The sequence below is a fragment of the Notamacropus eugenii genome, chromosome 1 (assembly GCF_028372415.1).
Source record: "Notamacropus eugenii isolate mMacEug1 chromosome 1, mMacEug1.pri_v2, whole genome shotgun sequence".
NCBI classification, from domain to species: domain Eukaryota; kingdom Metazoa; phylum Chordata; class Mammalia; order Diprotodontia; family Macropodidae; genus Notamacropus; species Notamacropus eugenii.
This window is the reverse complement of record NC_092872.1, coordinates 408978480-408999550: the sequence shown is the minus strand read 5'-3', so window position 1 is coordinate 408999550 and position 21071 is coordinate 408978480. Positions and strand designations below refer to the sequence as shown.

The 21071-nt window shown below is 39.7% G+C and overlaps 2 pseudogenes; both read right to left on the bottom strand.

Moving 5' to 3' along the window:
* Positions 1-12252: 12252 nt before the first annotated feature.
* LOC140518005 (actin-related protein 2/3 complex subunit 1A pseudogene) lies at positions 12253-13367 on the bottom strand (annotated as a pseudogene).
* Positions 13368-13673: 306 nt separating this feature from the next.
* Positions 13674-14173, bottom strand: LOC140517998 (large ribosomal subunit protein eL32 pseudogene; annotated as a pseudogene).
* Positions 14174-21071: the final 6898 nt, after the last annotated feature.

Below are 21071 nucleotides of genomic sequence, written 5' to 3'. Positions count from 1 at the left end.
CAGATCTACTGAACTAAACATTTTCTACCATTCCTTATGTATGAATGAGTTTCAAACATTGTTGGAAAGCCAGGTTTGCATAGGGGTAGAGAATATAGGTACACTGGCCACCTCACCTAATATTAGAACCGGGAAGGATTTTAGAGATCATTTAATCTGACTTTCTCATTTTATAAAGGAGGAAACTGAAGTCTAGAGAGGGGAAGGGACTTGACCAAGGTCATATAGGTAGTCTTAGAACAGGGCCTCTAGTGCTTTTTCCACTACACCATGAGTTGAAGCACCAGGGGAGAGAGTGCCACTAGGGTTAGAAGATGGATCAGAGAGGAAGCGGACAGGATGGGAAGCATGAAGATGAGGGAGATGAAATGTGCTTGTCAGCAGGACTACAACAAAATCTTTTTTCACATAAGTAAGCAAGGGAGTGCTTGCTATTGATTGACTGGAATATTTGGCTCTTTACTCTCTCCCAAGGTAAAAGCAAATAATCTCAGGCAATTTGGATAACCCAACAAGGCCTCAAGGGAGAAGCGACAATGAAGGATGAAGAAGGGGTTCTATTTTGGACCTCTGCTAGTATTAATGTTGGTGAGAAAGATAGGAAGATGCTGCTTGGGCACGGGATGGGGGAGTAGGGAAAGGACATCAAAATGTGAATTTTACCCTGGCTCATTCCAGTGTCAGTGACACAGACCAGTTGGAAGTATGAAAGATAAGATGTCTCTGACCACTGAATATACTTCTGTAAGGCTAGCTGTTAGCAGAATGGCAGAACTATAGTTCTAAGCAGATTTGTTGCTATGTTAAGGGGTGGATGCAGGGAATCCAAGATGAACTAAGTGGCTGTGAGGACATTCATAGAAAGGGGCAAAGAGAGGAAGCAATGATCAAGATATCTACCCAAGAGCAAGCCTTCTTCAGAGGTCATGGAGTTTGTAGGACTTCCCAAGGGAGGGGTCCCATGAGCTCTGTCTCTAGTAGAGCTCCTCAGTCCATGTCTCTTACTACACAGCCCTGGTTAGATGCAAGCAATTACTCCTTGTCTGTGGTGTTATGTGTTTCTCTGGCTACCTAGGCATGGCTGCTTTGGCTGATGTTTCCCCTTAGCTGATGCCAGTCCTCTTCATGGGAGCAGTTAGGTGGTGCCATAATGCACACAGAGCTGGACCTGGAGTCCAGAAGACTCACCTTCCTTAGTTCAAATCCTGTCTCAGACACTTACTAGCTGTGTGACTCTGGACAAGTCACTTAAACCTGTTTGCCTCAGTTTCCTCATCTGTAAAATGAGATGAAGAAGGAAATGGCAAACCATTCTGGTATCTTTGCCAAGAAAACCCCAAATGGGGTCATGAAGAGTTGGACACAACTGAAACAACTGAAAAATAACCAATAGGTCTCTTCAGCCATCCTCCAGCTATCTCTCCCCTATGCCTTTCCACCTATAGTCCTGCTTAATTCCCAGCATATATTACATGTTGCTTCATTTTTCCTCTTGTATGGTTCTCCTTTTAACTATCTCATACAATACAGTCTTCTTGTGGCTTTCTGTAGCTCCCATACTTATTTTTCTTTAGCTTGCAGACAGTTATGTCTCGTTCAGAGACTTCAACTTATTGCCAAGATGGTAGAGAGAGAACTTTGGGGCAGGAGAGACATTAGCAGCTGGTGAAACCAGGAAAGGCTTATGTAGAAGGTGGTATTTGAGCTGAGTCTTGAAGGAAATCAGGTTTCCTAAGAGACAGAAGTAAAGAGGCATGGGAGAGAGGCAGTGTAAAGATGTGGAGATGGAATGTCTTATATGAGATCAGCAAGAAGGCCAGTATGCCTGGACGTCCCACAGAGTTCTGGAGAGGCAAAGTATAAGAATGCTAGAGAGATAGGATGGGGCCAGCTGTGAAGAGCTTTAAAAGCCAAACAGGAGAATTTGTATGTGATTCTAGAGGTAATACAGAGCTGCTGAGATTTTTGTTTTATTATTATTATTTTTAAGTAGGGGAGTGACAAAGTCATACCTGATCCTTAAGTCCTGTTCTTTAGGAAAATCACTTTGGTAGCTGTGGGGAGAGATCTGATATAGGAAAACCAATTAGGATCTGCCTTAATAGTCTAGGAGAAAGGTGACAGAGCTCAGAACTAGGATGGTGACTGTGAATAGAGGAAAATAGAGAGAAGAGAAGATCTAGCACTGTGTTAAAGATTTGATGGAGATGGAAGTAGTAGAATCTGGAAACTGATTGAATGTACAGGGTGAGGACGAATGAGGGGTAGAGCACGATGCCAATGTTTTCAACTGGGGTGACAAGAAGGATGGTGCCACCCTCAACAGAAACAAGGAAGTTTGGAAGAGGGTTATCTTAAGGAGAAAGATAATGAATTCTTTTTTTTTAAAAAAAAATATGTTGTGTTTGAGATGCCTATGAGACTTGAATTGTTTACAGGCATATGAAAAAATGCTCCAAATCACCACAGAGAAATGCAAATTAAATCAATCCTGCGATTCCATACCATACCCATCAAAGTGGAAAAGATGACAGAAAAAGAAAATTATAAATGTTAGGGGAAGGGCTGTGGGAAAACAGACACAAGGATGCACTGTTGATGGACATGTGAATGAGTACAACTGTTCTGGAAAACAGTTTGAAATCATATACAAAAAATTACTAAACAGTACATGCCCTTTGGCCCACATATCCAACTACTAGGCCTATGCCCAGAAGAGATCAAAGAAAGAGGAAAAATTTCTTTATATACAAAAATATTTATAGCAGCTCTTTTTTCATGCTGGGCAAAAATCTTTAAGTTAAGAGTACGTCCAACAAATGAGGAATGGCTGAACAGGCTGTGACACATGAATGAGATGTCATACTATTGTAGTGGAAGAAATAGATAATTTCAAAAAGACATGGGAAGACTTGTATGAATTTTTTCAGAGTGAAATGAGCAGAGTCAGGAGATCAATTTATAGAATAGTGTGAAAACAAACAACTTCGAAAGCTGGAAGTATTTAGATCAATACAATGACCATTCACAACTCTAGACAATCAATGATGAAACATATCATCCATTACAGAGAGGTCATGGATTTAGGGTAATTAATGAGACATATGCTTTTGTAAAAGAGTCATTAAGGGAATTCGTTTTGCTTATTGTTACAAGAAATTGTCTTTTGTTCTTTTTTCTTTTTAGTAGAGTGGGAGGCAGCAGAGAGAGAAAATAGATTTCTGTTAATTTTTAAAAAATAAAGAGGTGGGGGTGTTACAGTTGTGAAATGTTTCAAGTACTTCCAGATGAGGTTGCTATACTATTAATTTTACTTGACCATTTATTTCAGTACAAGAGAGCTCTCACAAAGCAGGAATAATTGGTAAGTGCTTGTAATGTCAAAACAAACCACAAAAATATAGTATTTATAGCAGCTCTTTTTTCAGTGGCAGAAAACTGGAACCCAAGATGACCATCAACTGAGGAACAGCTGAACAAGTTCTGAATATGGTGGAAAACCATTACTGTGCTGAGAAAAATGGTTAACTCAGATTGCTTACTGGGCAATATGTTTTGCATATGTACTTGTTGACTAGTCATTTTAGTCGTGTCTAACTCTTTGTGACACCATTTGGGATTTTCTTGGCACATTTACCACAGTAGTTTGCCATTTCTTTCTCTAGCTCATTTTATCGATGAGGAAACTGAGGCAAACAGGGTTAAGTGACTTGTCTAGGTCACACAGCTAGTAAGTGTCTGAGATCAGATTTGAACTCAAGAAGAGGAGTCCATTCATTGTACCACTTAGTTGCTCCATATGCATGTACACATACATATATGTGAATATATGTATGTGTGTTTATATACACACATATATGCATATATATGTATGTGAATCACCTGCATAGAGATGATCATTGGACCCATGGAAGCTGATGTGGTCACCAAGTGAGAGAGTTCAGAGACAAAGAAAAGAAGGTGACCCAGGACAAAGGCTTGGGGATATACTCATGGTTAGAAAATGATGACCATGCAGAGGAAATTGACAAGAAATCATCAGACAAATTGATGGTAAACCATGAGAGAATAAAGTCAGAAAAACAAAAAGATGGGAGAATATTTATTTAGGAGGAGAAGGTAGCCAATAGTGTCAAGTGTGTAGAGGGATCAAGAAGGATGAGGACTGAAAAAAATATCATTAACTTGACAATTAAGACATTTGATAACTTTGTAAAGAGCAGTTTCAGTTGAATGATGAGGTGGGAAGCCAAACTGCAGAGGGTTTAGAAGAAGAGAGAAGAGAAGGTGGAGTTTGAAGAAAAGATATAGGGTGATAGCAGGGATAGTAAAATCTAATGTTTTTTTTTGTTTGTTTTTATTTTTTAAGGACAGAGGAGACTCAGTCAAGTTTTTAGATAGCTGAAAAGGAACCAATAAATAGAGATAGAAGATAGAAGAAAGCAAAAATTGAAAGCAAGGTCAACATGGACAATACTGTAGAGAATGAGACCAAGGGTATACGTAGAGGGATTGGCCTGGGTGAGGATTAGGACCATCTCTTCATCAGAGGCTTTATTAAAAGAGGAGATCATCAGGGATGATGTCAACTTATGAGATGAGGAGAAGAAAAGAATTTTATGGTCAGTGACTAGGCTGATTTGGGAAGCCTCAGAGATAATGAGTAGTAATGTCCTAAAAATATGAGGTCTTCTGTCAGTAAATGTATGATGCACAGTCACTGTATGTTGTGTATCATACTTTGGATATAATCCAGAAGAATCTTACACATGTATCTAGAATAATTTTTATGGACTGGAAGTTCTTTTCATTGTATAGGGACAATGTTTCTGGGATTGCTAAGTTCTCTCTCATTCTAGAATGAAGCTAGCATAGTGCTTAGATCCCTTCCCCAACTCCATTCCCAAGATCCTTTCTGCTACCCAAGAGGCTGAAGGAAGTAGTCCGCAGTAACTTGGAAAACTCATTTCAGTAGTCCCTAAAGGAACTTGTTGGCTTAAAGGTACAGTTTAGCGGTGGTAAGGTGAATGGGAACTCTCTCACTATTCCATGTGAAGTATCATCATTGGTAAGATGGGACTTCAGTGTTGGGTAGAAGAGGAACCAAACTCTGAATTGCCCCTGGATCCAGAGCCGTATCAGTGACAGGGACCTAGTGAGAGATGTGAGGATGAATTGCATTCCTGACAAGTGGGCATGTTCTATAAAGCCAGAAGTTGCACAAATAGGTTTCCATTCTATTTGGAGCTGGGTGCAAAGAAGCCCTGAAAAGACTTTTGGGAAAATATTCGCATTTCTTTAAAGTTTTCAAGTTTACAATTCATGGGTTCAGTGGGGTAAGTATAATCATTCCTATTTAGCATATGAGCAAAAAATGAGACCCAGTCACTTGTCTAACAAGTAAGTGGCAGAGCTGGAGATTGAATCCAGGTGTCTTTGCTCTAAGTATAATGCTATTTCCATGTCACTACAGTGGAAAGCACTTTCCCATACCTCAATAGGGAAGATATTTGGGGATAGCAACTTCTGGAGAGCTAATGCTTTTGAGAAGTTGATTGTGCCATTCTCTAATTTAGCTTGCTGACATGGATAATCAGTCTTTTTTTTTTTTTTTTTGGTGGTGTGCTCCCTGGCAGCAAGAAACGAACATACTCAGTTTGATAATATATTCCTTTTCAAACTCTTAATTTCAGGGCCAAGCAAGCGATCCCTTAGGCTCTGATGTGGCTGTCCAAAAAGCCTGAGACACTATCTTAATTTTACTTACTCTCAAAAAGCTGTAACTTTTAAACTCAGTTCAATTTGGTGAATATTTATTAAATACCACAGTAGTGTACAGAGCAGAGGACTGAGCTTTGAAGTCTAAATTCAATTTAATTCCACTTCAATTCATTTCAATAAGCACTTAGTATTAATCTATCATGTGGAGGCTCTGAGATGTGAATTCATTTTAACAAATATTTCTTGCATCTATGAACAGTCTTTCAGATCTTGCCACCTTGACTTAATTTGTCCCATAGGCCCATTCTTTGCTCATACCTGCTTCCTGTCTCTCAGACCTGCTCAGCTTCCACGGAGTTTTCTGAGTCAGGCACAGCTCACTAACATCTCACTGATGAAAGATAACTCCAGAAAACAAACCAAGAATTATCTTCTATAAGACAAGGTACAAGTTTGTCACTCAACTCCTTCAATAGCTAGTATTTTGGAGTTGGTGAAAAGTGAACTGAATTTGGAGTCACAGCTCCTAGGTTCAAATCACTGGTTCTGCACCTTACTACCTAAATGACCTTGGGCAATTCATTTAACGGATATATGGACTTCTAAGGTCCCCTCTCGTTTTCTAATATTTGTGGTCTATGGATATGCTATATCCCTATGACAGCAGGAGTTGTATCTTATCTAAGACATATTGAATCCAAGCTCAGTACAGTTGAGTAAATGGTTGTTATTGTGTTTAGAACCTTTGTATTCAGCTCACTGGCTGGCACTTGAAATAAGTCCTCCCTTAGGAATAGGAGTACTGGCACCAGGAAATGGTATAAATTCAAGCTGTTTTAACCATTGGTGGAATTGCTGGCCCTTTTCCTGATCTGATTCACCAAAGATGCCAGACCAAGAAGTCCCATGCTCACGTTAATAGAGTTTCTCCAACAATTTGTCCAGCTCTATGTTTTCCCTTTTGTTTACCTTTCTCTTAGGCACACACAAAACTGAGAAAGCGACTTTGAAATCTGCAACTATTATGCTACTATCAGACTCTTTTTGTAGCTTAATGTTTTCTTTGTGCTCAGGCATTTGGAACATTGGAGTTTAATACTGATACTGCTTTGCTATCTGTGGTTCCTTTCAGCATATTGTGGTTTCCTTGTTTATCCATTTTAATGTTTTGAATGTGTGTTTTGGCTCTTCCTGATAGCGTGATTACAACTACTGCTTTTTTGGACTCACCTGATACGTAGTAAATTTTGTTCCAGCCCATGGATGTGTTTATATGTCTTTGTGTTTTTTTTTAAAATGTGTTTCTTGTAAGCAACAGATTGTGGGATTTCGTTATCTGATCCAATCTGTTACTCCATCGTTTTATAGAATTGTTTAAGCAATTCACATTCAAATTTATGAGAATTAGGTTTATATTTGCCTGAATTTATTGCTAAAATTGTTTTTTTCCCCCAGGTTAGGATTTTTTTCTCCATCTTCCTCTGTAAACACAATACTGTGCCTCTTCAGGTATTTTAGCTTATTTTTTTAGTTACCTTTTCCACTTTTTAAAACTCTAAGTTAATGATATGAAGGCCACATACCATTCTGTTATTACTATCTTTCCAGTAGTTTTCTTTGTTATACTCAAGGTTTTGAACTGAATTTTCTTCTTCCTGGGATCTTTGAGAATTTGCCTTTTTTTTTTTTTTCTTATTTTACCTACCATATGCTTTCTGACCTCTCCTTTGAAGGCCGTTTCCTTTGGCTGGAACTTAGTGCCAGCTCAGGCTCTTCTCATGTTGGGTAGTTGATGGTTCATCAACCTTGGTCTCTACCCCAAGTGACTCCTTTGAGAGGACATAATTTAGCCCAGCTGAATGCTGGATACTCTTTTTCTTAGTGGAGTGCCACACAGCTATAGCCATATATTTTGTCCCAGTTCCTTTTGTTCTTATTGAGGTCTGTGGTGGTTAAGCTCTAGTGCACTGTTGTCCCCGCCCAAACAAACTTCTATGGTTTGGATTTCCTTAGTACTGGTGTGGGGAGATATAAAGTTAAAATTTTCTGTAAGCCATTAGGTTGACTTGTGCATTTATGCTGATGGAGCATGATGGTAAGTGGGTGAAGGGGTACCATGTGAGCACATTAAGGATTGTTAGCCTTCTCTGTTATTAGTTCATTGGACTTTCATTTCTTTTGGGTTCTTGGTGTTCTATATCATAGAGAGATCTAAACTTTCTTTATCACATGCATAATTCCCATTCTGGAGAGGTTGGAAAAGTAATGAAGGTTAGAGAAAATGTCTAGCCCTCTACTTTGTTGGTCACATGATCCAAAAGTACCTGATACTATTAATTCTTAAACCTAAAACATTTACTAAATGATAAGAAAAAACAAGAATAATCTTAACATTTACTCAGTAGAGGGTAGGATCAATAAAAATAAAAATATAACATTCTACCTACATATCCTGTCCTACCTACATTATAACTTTGGTTACATTCTCCCACAAATGCACAGTGGGCACACATTTATAGAAATCTAGAAAAGAGGTACAAGAATAGGAAAATCCATGTGCCCATGGTAACCTTTGACTCTGGATATCAGTTCTTGATGTTCTGCATCTGTTGTTTGTCCTTCATTTCAAAGACCAATGACATTATGTATGATATCTAAGCTAGCACATGAATTGGATTTAAGTGAGAGAGAGCTGCATAAAGTTGTCGGCCTTACTCTTCCAGAGTCATTGAAATCCAAAAGTAAGACAAAATTCGTAAGACTGGCAAAGGCCTGGATGCAGTGATGACCTTGGTGTCTTTGATACCTGACCAAGCTCTAACTGTGATCAAGCACCTGCTTCAGCTACTTTCATGTCCATTGAAACAAATTGTTCTCATCCACCCATTCTTCCAGAGGAAGTATTCACCTACTTGGAGTAGACATCCCCCTACTACAACTCATAGGGAAAACAGCTTCTATATTATCTGTTCCCCTTCTGGTCCTTGCAACTTATCTGCTGGACAAAGTAATTCCTTTGCTTACTCTCCAGGGGATGAAGCAGTAACAAACTTTTTTTAATACGCAGCCACCCTTGAAAGGGTTCTGAGAAAGTGTTTCTCTCTTTCAGTGACAAATAACACCAATAAGCTGGAGAATGATCATGCTCCTCAAATCTTCTCTTGGGTGCTGTAGAGTTTCTCCCCCTGAAGCTGTGCTAGAGATAATGATAGGGCCTTAGATCCTTTTGTCAACCAGCTATTCAAATAAAGGTTTGTTTTGTTTTGTCCAGTCAGAAAAATTCACCTCTTTTCACAGCAAAGGAGATCTAAAACATCTCTTCCTCTCTAGGTTTTTCCCTCTCAAACTGCAGATGGAGGAGGAGGAAGGAGAAGGCAACAGAACCCCTTTCCCACTGTGCCACCCCAATTCCCCCGCTGCTCCTTGTGCTCAGGCGTCCCCTCTCTCAGGCTTTAGACAGCAATGACTCAGATCTGATCAATCTTCTCACAGCAACGGGTTCAGGTCTCTTCCAAAGACTCAAGCACCCCTACTGCCCATCTTCCAAACGCACATTTCCAGGAGAAAAGTTGGGAAGCCTTTCTGTCAGCTTAGATCTCAGTATCTTTTGCATTTTGTTTTCTGAAAGCAGCTTTTCTTGTAGCTTTTTGTCCCAATCTTCTTTTGATCTGTTTTCTTTTCTTTTCCTTTCTGCTGTTTTTCAAACTTCTCTGACTTTCAGTGGTTCAAATCAGCTCTTCCTTATAAACAAGGGGCAGCTAGGTGGTGCAGTGGATAGAGCACCAGTGCAAGAATCAGGAGGACCTGAGTTCAAATCTCACCTCAGACACTTGACACTCACTAGCTGAGTGACCTTGGGCAAGTCACTTACCCCAATTGCCTCATCCTGGGTCATCTCCAGTCATCCTGATAAATATCTGGTCACTGGATTCAGATGGCCCTGGATAAGAAGTGAGGCTGGTGACCTGCACAGCCCTCCCTCCCTCAAAACAAAGTCAAGTGCAAGTCATGTCATCACTTCTCTGATGGCATGGTCTTCTTTGGCAACGAAGGATGAACACACACACTCCTTACAAGCAGTGACATCTCTAATTCGAGTTGTAAAATTCAACAATTCCATATTTCTGTCAGTATGTCCCCAGTCTACAAGTCTTCCTATAGTCTTTAAACAGTTATATGATTTACAATTTCTCTATTATAACCTTCTTGGCTGTAAAAAGAGTCACACGCAAATGACCTATGGACCACAATGCCCTGCAGTCACCATTACCTTAGTCACTGCTTTGCTTTCAGACAGGTCTATTATGAGCAGTTCTCCATGTGGTCCTTAGAATAGTTTGTCTTTTCTCAACATTTTGTCTGAAAAGCTGTATTTCTTAAGTTGATATTTTTTTTTTAGTTTTCCTTACCCAAAGGTTCTTTTTGTATCCCTTTTTGGAACCAAATTGTTTACGTATAAAGGGAGCAGTACTTTATACCGATATGAAGGGGCATTAGGAGAGGTTGGCTTAAGTAGGTCAGAGGACCCCATTTAAGAATAGAGCTGTTCTTCCAAATTTTAGCCTACTACTAATCCTCTCTGTCTTTATCTGCAAGCTTGAAGTTGTCAGTTCTTCAAAGAATATGCCACTTAGTTCATAGGCTCTGGGAAGAGCTAGTTTGCTGCACATACAGCTGTTGGGGATGGAAGCTCAATTCCATGTGGACAGTCTCGGGTGGGTAAAGGTGGGAACTTCTAAATCTTAGAGTTCTCATGAGGCCCCCCATGAAACACCAGGGAATCGAGGAGTGAGACAGAGCTATCTCGTGTATTTCCGCCTCTTCCCGTGAGAAACGTGATGGGAGGAGCATCCCCGCCCTCGAGACTGTCCCGGATTTGGGCACACCTATTGTTATCTAACAGGCACGGTATTCAGGTGCAAACTACATGGCCGGAGAGCTTAATTAGGGTCAGGAAAGCCTGAAGGCGCTTTTAGCGTTTTTCCTCTCTTCGCTCTCCCCTCCCCCTCTCTCCCCACTTACACTTCTGCTTCCAATCTCTTACTGTAAGATCTTTGCCTCCTTGGGAGACTTCTCTCTCCCTCCTAAGGAAGAGTTCTCCCTGCACATGTAACCAGGACCCTGAATAAAGCCTAACCCTTGTTCGACTCCAGAAAGTCTCTTCTCTCATATGTTTATCCGGTTTGGCCAACCGAAGACCTGGGACAGGTAAGGTAAGACTCGGGTAGCCCTCAGGCCTCTAGGCCTGGCATACAGCCTTACTCTAAAGTATATCCAGATTTGAACCCAGTTGTATTTGGGTGATAGAAGAGAGGATGTTTTGACAGAAAATTCTGAACAAGAACCTGGATTTCTGGTCCTGATTCCTGGGGAGTTTGAAGATGTGTATTATCCCCTTTTCCTTTGGTTCAAGATACCTAACCTCTTGTCTACTTTGAGGAAGGCAATGCAGCATAGTAGTAAGAACATTGAACTTATAGTTAGACATGGGTTTGAACCCAACTCTGCTGTCGACTAGCTGTTTGACTCTGAAAAGGTCAACTTTATGGGCCTCAATTTCCTCTTCTATAAAATGAGGAAGTTGGATTAGAATCAGGGCCTCAATTATTTTGTGTGTAATAGACCCCTTTGATAGCTTGTTGAAACCTATGGACATCATTTAGCGAAAAGCTTTTAAGTGTATAAAGTAGGATTACAGCAGGATTGTCTAGGTCAGAGGGGTGGGGAACCGGCGGTCTTGAGGCCACATGTGGCCCTCTACATCCTCAAGCATGGCCCTTTGACTGAATCCAAACTTCACAGAACTAATCAAGATAATCACAGAACAAAAAAAAAAAGATTCGCTCTGTGAAGTTTGGATTCAGTCAAAGGGTCATACTTGAGGACTTAGAGGGCCACATGTGGCCTAGGGGCCTCAGGTTCCCCACCCTGATAGGATTTTACACACACACACACACACACACACACACACACACAGTGTATCTACACACATATATGTATATCGATATGTATATACATATGTGCATATAGTATGTGTATGTGTATATCTGCATACATATGTATAGGTTGTATATGAAACAAATTTATGTACCCTGATTAAGAACTCCTGAATTAGGTGATTTCTAAGATCATTCTGGAAATAAATTTTATATTTATTCCGCCCCCCCCCCCCCCCAAAAAAAACCAAACCTCTTCCCAAACCTATAACTGAACAATTCTGCCATCTTGTGGTCATAAAGTAGAATGCAGAATGTCATAAAGAGTCTCCACAGTTGTAAGGTGAGAGGTATCTCATCATTCTACCACTGAATCTGGGAAGTCTGTCTCAAATTTTACATTTTATTTATTTAAATTTTAAACATATATAGCTTATTTGAACCCCAAAGATAAGAAACACTCATACAACCTTGTCTGCAAATACCATTCACCAAAAACAGTTCATCCTTGGTAACAGAAAGGGGAGTTACATCCTCTAACTTTGGTGTATGGCACTGACATTGGCTGTTGTATTTGACAAAGGTTTTATTGCTGCTAGGTTCTTGTAGTCACTGAATATAGTATTCTTTTGGCTGTGTCTTCTTCATTCATGTAAGCCTTTTCATGTCTCTCTAAATTCCAGACTGTCATTGCTCCATCAATGCCAGTGGTGCAAAATTTGTGTCAATCTTGCTTGTCCACTTCATAAATACACACTTGGGTAATGCTGTTTTGGTGTAGTGTGTTTAGAGCAGTGTTGAGATCCTCAAACATGGCTCCTCTCTTGACCTTGTTGCGGAAGACTTCCATGCCAGAGATGTTGCTCTGTGGGTACTGTTTTGGAATGTCTAATTTGGAGATGAAGGTCAAGGATCCATGTTCATCATAATTAAATAGCATTGGGCAGCAGTCATGGACAGCAGCCACCACATTATTCTCAGAGACAAATGACACACTCAGGAGTGGGAGGAACTCTGTTTTCAGCTGTGAAACCATCATGTTTTTGGAGGCATCAGTAACTGTTAGAGAACTATCATGACTGATCCAAGCAAAGTGGTTCTCACTGGAAGAGAACCTAACCCCATGGACCCAGCCACCACTTCTAGTACCACCAAACTCTTGACATAAGTTGACCAAAAGGCATCTTGGTGCCCCATGGCTGACTTAAGCTGCATTTGAAGTCACAAAATCCAGCAGCCAACAAAACATTTTTGGGGTACCAGTCCAAACGAAGGACAGTAGAATGAATTGGATTTTTTATGTGTTTGCTCACCCACCAGTCATTTTCAAACTCCAAGTAGCACACAGAAATCAGTCAGGCTCCACTACCTGAGGGCAAAATTATTCTCCAGGGGAGAGCATTTCACAAAGGGGGCTGCACGGTTCATCCTCAGGATTACCAGGGTTGGTTTACAGATGCCATCTTTCTGACTCCAGACATGGCCTTTGCACTCTGCACCACAAGTTACAATTCTATCACTCTTGAGAGCCCAGTCAATACCTGTGATGTGTCCACTGTGTTCCTTCGGTTCATGGGCTTTCACCCATTGGTGCCCATTCTTCTTGTAAATGTGGACTTCATGATTATTAGGCCTAAGGGCAATCTGAGTATGATCTCTGTTCCAAGCATGGCAGGTAATTGACTCCAGTAAAACTTGATGTAAGGACATTATTCTTAGTGTTTTCAGAAGGGAAAAAGCTGGGATGAGGAGGGTGTAGACATGCTGGAGCAGAAGATTTGTGGACTCTGGTCAGTTGGCAAGAATAAGCTCTGGGGGGTGGTAGGAGGAAGGAGATACCCTCTTTTAAAGTCATATTAGTCCGTGGTTCACTTTTATTAGTTTATTTTTTAAAAGTTTAGAATTAAAATGAAAAATACTTAAATTATTTTAAAAAGCTGCTTGTCTTATTTAATCAATCATACACATATTACATTAAATTTTGTTTCTTTGACTTTTTTCTTAGTATTTTGAGGTTTATTTAATACAAATAAAAGCGTGCGAAGTTTTAAATTCATTTTCTTTGCTCCTCAGTCTAGGATTTGGATTGGAGATCTTGATGGCTAGCTGAGTTGTTTTCTCAACAATGACTTTCTGGTTCTTAGAGGAAGCATTGTGAGCAATCTCAGCACAGTAAGATCTGTTGCACATCAGTACTTCTAGCCCTTTGACACTGTGCACCAAAAACTTCCTGAATCCACCTGGTAATGTGTTTTGTCTTCTTATTGCTTCTGTAACCAATACTGGGCATCAACATCTGGCCCTTGAATCATCTTCTTACTTTGTTGTCAATGCCTTTGGGTTTATGCCAGTTTCTCTTGATCTTTACATATCTGTCTGACTGATGTTGGATGAACTTTTTGGTCCTCTTCTTGATTTTAGGTTTCACAAGAAGTCTGAGGGCAGGCATGGAGCCAGTGAAGAGATAGCAGCACCTCCAGGGGAAAGAGAGAGAGACAGAGACAGGGAGAGAGAGAGAGAGAGAAGGAGAGGGAGAGGGAGAGGGAGAGGGAGAGGGAGAGGGAGAGGAAGAGGGAGAGAGAGGGAGAGGGAGACACAGAGAGGGAGACACACAGAGAGAGACACAGAGAGAGAGAGACAGAGAGAGAGAGAGACAGAGAGAGAGAGAGAGAGAGAGAAAGACAGAGAGAGAGAGAGAGAGAGAAAGACAGAGAGAGAGAGAGAGAGAGAGAGAGAGAGAGAGAGAGAGAGGGAGAGGGAGAGGGAGAGGGAGAGGGAGAGGGAGAGGGAGAGGGAGAGGGGGAGGGGGAGGGGGAGGGGGAGAGGGAGAGGGAGAGAAGGAGAGGGAGAGGGAGAGGGAGAGAGGGAGAGGGAGAGGGAGAGGGAGAGAGACAGAGACAGAGAGAGACAGAGAGACAGAGACAGACAGAGAGATAGAGAAAGACAGACACAGAGAGAGACAGAGACAGGGAGACAGAGAAAGACAGACAGAGACAGACAGAGACAGACACAGAGAGAGACAGAGACAGAGAGACAGAGAAAGACAGACACAGACAGACAGAGACAGACAGACACAGACAGACACAGAGAGAGAGAGACAGAGAGAGAGAGAAGAGGGAAAGAGACAGAGAACTTTGATTTTTTACCCTAGACTTTGTATTTTGGTATTCAGTTATGGTTGTTGCTACCATTTTGATTTGGGGCTTTGCTAGAGGGCTGTTTTTTTAATTGCATGCCTAATTCACTGATTAAGGAAAATATTTAGATAGGTTTTTCCTTTGAGAACTACTCCTCAGATCCTGGTGGAAATAATGAAGGACCTTGAACCTAAGAGACCCAGGAATAGCAGCACCTCCCAGATATAGAGCCCTAGGTTCAGCTTTTCTCCTTCTATACATTATCCTGGGAAGCAACTGTTGTGGGGAAGGGGCTCAACATTCCTGACACCAATAACTGATCACCTTTCATCAACAGGTAATCCTGAGTCCCAGGAACAGCACCACCTCTCTTCCTTACTTCCCAGGCCATGAACTTTGGTTCCAGACCAGTCTAAAGAAAAAGCTTTTGTGTATGGCAGAACTGGCAATTTCCTCTACAGCTGTACAAGTCCTTACCTCCTCAGAAACTTCAGCTACTAAAGCATAGGTATGGGAAACTCTCACCACAGAATTCCTCGTCAAATGGCTGGACATCAGAAACTGACAATGGAAATTATGTTAAAGAAGATGCAGTGTCATTTACTGTCTTCCTGTACCCCAAGGACCAAGGAGCTTTTCTTTCTGATTTGCTGCTGAAATCTCCTATATGTTTTGTATCTTTCACTAGAATGTGAACTTCTTAAGAGCAGGCACTGTTTTGCCTTTCCATCTATATTCCTAAAACCTGGCACAGGATTTTAGAAATACTAATTGTGTGATATGTGATTTTTAAAATTCATGTTGGTTAGTGTATGTCTCCCTATTTTATGCCTGATTTAGGATATTTCAATAAAAACTATCTTTATGGTAGTACCTGTGAAGGATTCTTACATGATCTTAGCATTTACACAGGGCATTTCTTGCCAGAAAAAAAGTTTTATGTTATTCGTTTTACTCGGTCTAATACTATAAACACAATGACATCTTGCATCCTCTCTACCTTTTAGCCAATTGTGTTCCAGAAGATCTGATTTGTCTTAGGGAACCAACCATCTATGAAAGTCTGCCTGACCCTTGTTTGTATTATGTTTAAGTCATTGTCATCGGTGTTTTATAGAGATGAGAATGTTGGCTTCACAATAGGGAATTCCTGGTGCCCTCTTGGTCACAAATTTGGGTAATGTGATTTTCCTAGTAATTCATTTATATTCTCTTCGTGATCTTGAAAAATGACCCCTCAAACTTTTGAAAGCTGTAACACCTCCAGCCCATATTTCTTTAGGGGTTATGGAATCCAGTCATTCTTTCTGACTCCAGTTTCATATATGTCATCTCCACTTATTCATATTGCATATTGAATACTGAAGTATTGATTTCAAATGTAGTGATTCTTTACCATCAAAGATGAAATTAGAGTATTAGAGAAAAGCTGGCACATGTTCCTTTTCCTGCTAATGTTTAGCAGTTTTTTAATGTTATCTCTAAGTGCTCTTGGAATACCTTGACCTTAGTTGGATCTCATGTTGAGTTTTCTGCAGACTCATCTCATTTTCCCTTCCATTAGTTTACACTCTTTTATGTTGTACTCATTAGCTTCTACCATACCCTTCTATAATTGTTCTTCAAATGAGTTTGCTCTTTGTACCTGTGCTGCCCTTTACTGCTGAGTCTCTGCTGGACAGAGATCTTGTGTTCATTGAGTAGGACATTTTCTGGGTTCTTTGGGCCTCTTTATCATGGTGAGGATTTAACATTGTTTAAACTTTTGTAAGAAATGACGACCATCAGCTAATCACTCAGATTATTTTTTTTCCTTTATCTATTTCTCATTATTAAGTGGTAACAGCTTGAACTTAAATATTTTCACATTTTCTTATCTCTATTATTTCTTCTACTTTGGCACTGAAATTGATCTTTCTAACAACTAGTTGGTGGTTTGAATGCAAATAGATAGAAATGACTCTCACATCAGTTAACCAGCCATCTCCTGCATGTTAAGATAAAGTTCCTTTCATTTCGTACATAGTCTGGTGCTTGCCATGCCAAGAATCTTCTGACACTTGTTGAAGACAGTATTTAAAATATTTAGATATGAATCTTCTGAGCAGTTTACATATATTTGACCTCATCCATTTCCTGATCCCAAACTATTGTCTCAATTTCTTTTTCACCATCTTACCTTATGCATCAAAGTATATGTTGACTTAGTTTGGAGACTTGTCAAGTTCTTTATAAAATTTCCTACCTTTTTGTCCTGTCCAATAAAGTAGCAAACATTTATTATCCACTTGTGTGTCAGACTTTGTAACAAGTGTTGGCACATTAAATGCAATTATCTTCATGATAATTTTGTTTGTCTGTCTTCATCATGAGTACTACAGAGTAAGAGGACCCATTGTCCCATGAAGTGATGTTTCCTCTTTATATTCCTCTCTGAGACATCTTGTTAGACATTGAACTACAACTTCTTTACCCTTCTCATTTAATTTATAGTGAGGATGTCAATGTGGATGTGGTTCAGTTCTCAGAATCATATCTATGAACTCAATAAACAAAGACCTCACATTTAGATTATTGAACTTCATTCTGTTCAGTCATTTCAGTCATGCCCAACTCTCCTTGACCTCATTTGGGGTTTTCTAGGTAAAGAGACTGGAGTGGTTTGCCATTTCCTTCTCCAGCTCATTGTACAGATGAAGAAACTGAGGAAAACAGGGTTAAGTGACTTGGTCAGGGCCACACAACTAATAATATATGAAGCCAGATTTTTATCCCAGGAAGTTGAGTCTTCCTGACTTGAAGTCAGGTATTCTATCCACTGTGACTAACTGCCACATATTAACACTTAAGCTAATGTTAACAGATGGTATAAAACCTAAGTGACTCTTAGCACCTTTTATCCTTTTCTTTCTGTCAGTTTACCACCGTCACTTTAGATCCACTTAAGGGCATCTCACAGGATCAATGTTTATTTTTGTTCTTTTCATGTATTATTATAAACTAAAAATTCATCACCTAGTAGCTAAGCTGCGGGTTGTAAACATCTTCACACTTAGACTGTCCTCTTTCAAAAGACCACACTAGCTGTCGTTGGAATTGTACTTGAAATCTTTCCAGCTAGGATATGTATGTAAGATAGTTCATACAAACTCACAAATATAATCTGTATTTCAAAAGGAATGGGGAAGAAGCCCACAGTGGTTTTTTCTTGGGAATACTACCTTGCCTTAGGGAGGAGCTGCAAAGGGAAAATTTTGCCCCACTGCTATCTCTGGACAACACAGTATCACTAGTTCCTGTGGAGAAGTAAGGCAGAGTTTATCGACTCTAACAACAAACTAATCCAAGGGCATAAATTTCCTTTCCTAGTTATGAGATTTGATAGGAGCCATTGTATTTGTACTTTATATGGTCATGATATCTTTGGAGTTCTTTGGCAAAAAGATTCATAAGGCAATTTTGCAGCTCCTCCTTCTCTCGCCAGATTTAGCATAGGCCTACGATTTGCAACCTTATCCTATGAATACTTGTCTTATATTGTTTCTTCTTTTTTTTTGCTTTTCTTTGCGTGGAAATCAGCTTCCCAATGAGACTGCAGCGTCTCTAAAGGCATTACTGACCTTTCTGTTTTGAACATCTCCTATGGTAGTGCTTAGTAAACATTGTAAGACTTTTAGTTCTTCATTTTTGAGGTAGTTCAAGGTTGGGAGCAGGGGGAATTCTCAAGTCCAATGGCGCTAGGAAAAGGAGCAGAAATTAAACGAGGGAGGTCAGGAAAGTGAATGGAAAGGAGTACCTCAGAAATATTAAAGAGTCTGGCCACAGACAAAAACCAGAAGTTTGATCTGCGACAGCTCTAATTAGGCATCTGCCTGACACAGTCAGCCTTGAACAGATTAGAATTGAATTACAGACAAGCAAGAAATGTAAGCTGAGGTTTTAAAAAAAATGTAGCAGTTTTATTTTTATACAAACTAAAACACCAGAGTTCATTGAGTCCTATAGTAAATACATAAATTAAAAAATAACCATTCATAAAATTTTACAATAAGGAGGTTCCTTCTACATGTTAAGCATACAGTACATATACATCTCCAGTGTACTTTAAAAGGGTCATTCTGCTGATGAGAGCGATTTACATTTCTCTTCCATTAGGAGACATAGGATAGGATCATGTAGGCATGCTAATGAAAAGAATAAGAAAAAAACCAATTGATTTCTTTCAGCCTCCCCGCTTGAGGCAGCTGATTAGATAGAAGCTCTGAGAGGTCAAACCAACTGGCTACTTCAATGCAATAGGCACCTGTGAAACCAAGGTTTCAAAACAATGGAAATATGCCAGAAATTCCCTGTTATGTATGGGATGTAGAAACATGCCTGAATCTTCCCTGCGTTTTGATGATTTGGAAGTCTGTGGGAGAGAAGATACGAGCATTCTGACCCATGTCAGTTCATCTAGTTTTCCTTCTGAAAATGGTGACCTTCCTTTTTTCCCTTCCTCAAGCATACAAAATACTGACAAGGTCCTCTGGTGGATGGATATGATTAGTTAGGGAGATAATTAGCTGGATACTGTCTCTGTGACCCTCTGGGAATGCCAGCTAGATAACAGAAGAAGGGAAAGTGGAGGAAGACAGGATACTTACCCCAGGAAGAAAAGGTTAGATGCAAAAATCAAACTGTGGCTTAATCTGGCAGCATCAGAAGAACTCTTTCCCTAAGTCCTTGACACCCGGACTGAAGTACACCTTTGTAGGTGCTAACACCATCCTACTATTTACATCTGGATGAGCTATATACAGAATGGGTGTAAAAAGGGAACTTCCTTTGTTCTGGCTAATGGTAGAAAATTAATACAGTTAGTAAGGACCAATGAGTTAGAGGCACAGTATGCGCAAAAGAGTTTAATATTGTCGGGGGCTAGGACTCAGTCATTAGAGGAGTATAGTTATGCTTTGCATTGCCAACATAGATTCCCCCTCTCTCCCAACATATTGAATAACGATGACCACATGCAAATGCATGCTCAGGGCTTTATACATTTTGTGATGCACGTCAGGATGCTTTAAGTTTCTATGACAGGCTAAGTCTTAGACAAAATTATTTTTGTCACTTTCCATATTCTCTCATTTAAAGGTACCAGCAAATATCATAACTAAGCTTTAGTGCTAAAGCTAGCAGAAAATGGATTTAAGGAGGGAACTCAAAAAGAAAGATATCATTGGAGTGAAATTTTATCAGGCAGGTGACCAAAATAAAATCTTTCTCCTGCCAAGGTCTCACTATCCTGTCTTACCTTCAGAAACTAAGGCTACCAATGAAGAGCATAGCTTTATTAATGTTTACGAGGTTCCAGCCAGGAAGAATCAAGTAATATCAGACTAAATCAAGATGGCATTTATGTTATTGTCTACCTAGAGAGGTAACCCCAAATCTGTAAAGTATATTATATTTCAATAGACTTATGATCTCACAGTATGTATACACAAATATCCACCTTCTTTCCCTACCCCAACGATACAGAACATATGACTCCTCACCCTCTCATCTTACGCAACTCTTATCCATATTTTTATATATCTTCCATAAAAGATCTATCCAAATGTGCTGGAGACCTTTTTCTATTTTAGGGATATCTATAAGTATAGATGAAAATGTGAGCTACCAGAGATCACAGAATGAATCTGGCAACTGTAAATCTAGAATAGTAGTAGACTTTCAGTAAAAGGTTGTTGAATGAATAAAAGGATGGATAGTGCAGGATACAAAGCCCACCTGAGACAAATTTCCCTTCCTCCTGTACCCCACTGCTTCTTTTTTGCAGTAGAAATGGTATGTGATTAATGTTTTTAAAAGCAGAATGGGTAGAATGCTAAATATTTGGAAAAGAAAGAACAAATCACAGATATTTCCGTCCATTTTTTGGGTAAAAACCTCAAACGATAAATCAAATAATTTAAAGAGAAATATGAGAATGCTAGGTAGATTTCATGAACGTACTCATGTTCAATATGGAAAGAAGAGAAACATTGGGAACATACACAGAGAATTTACAGAACAGAGACAAAGTTCACAACTTGAAAGAGATAATGACGGGGCATAAGAACAAGGGCATATATTGTCTAGAGATTCTTCCAAACAAGTTGAGAAGAAATAAACACTGTATAAACAAGTTCATTGGCAATTCACTAAATAGTTATTTTTGAACTTTCCCCATTGACATAAATACAGGCTTTACTGACACACATATGCCAAACTTACATGCTTTTTCATTTGA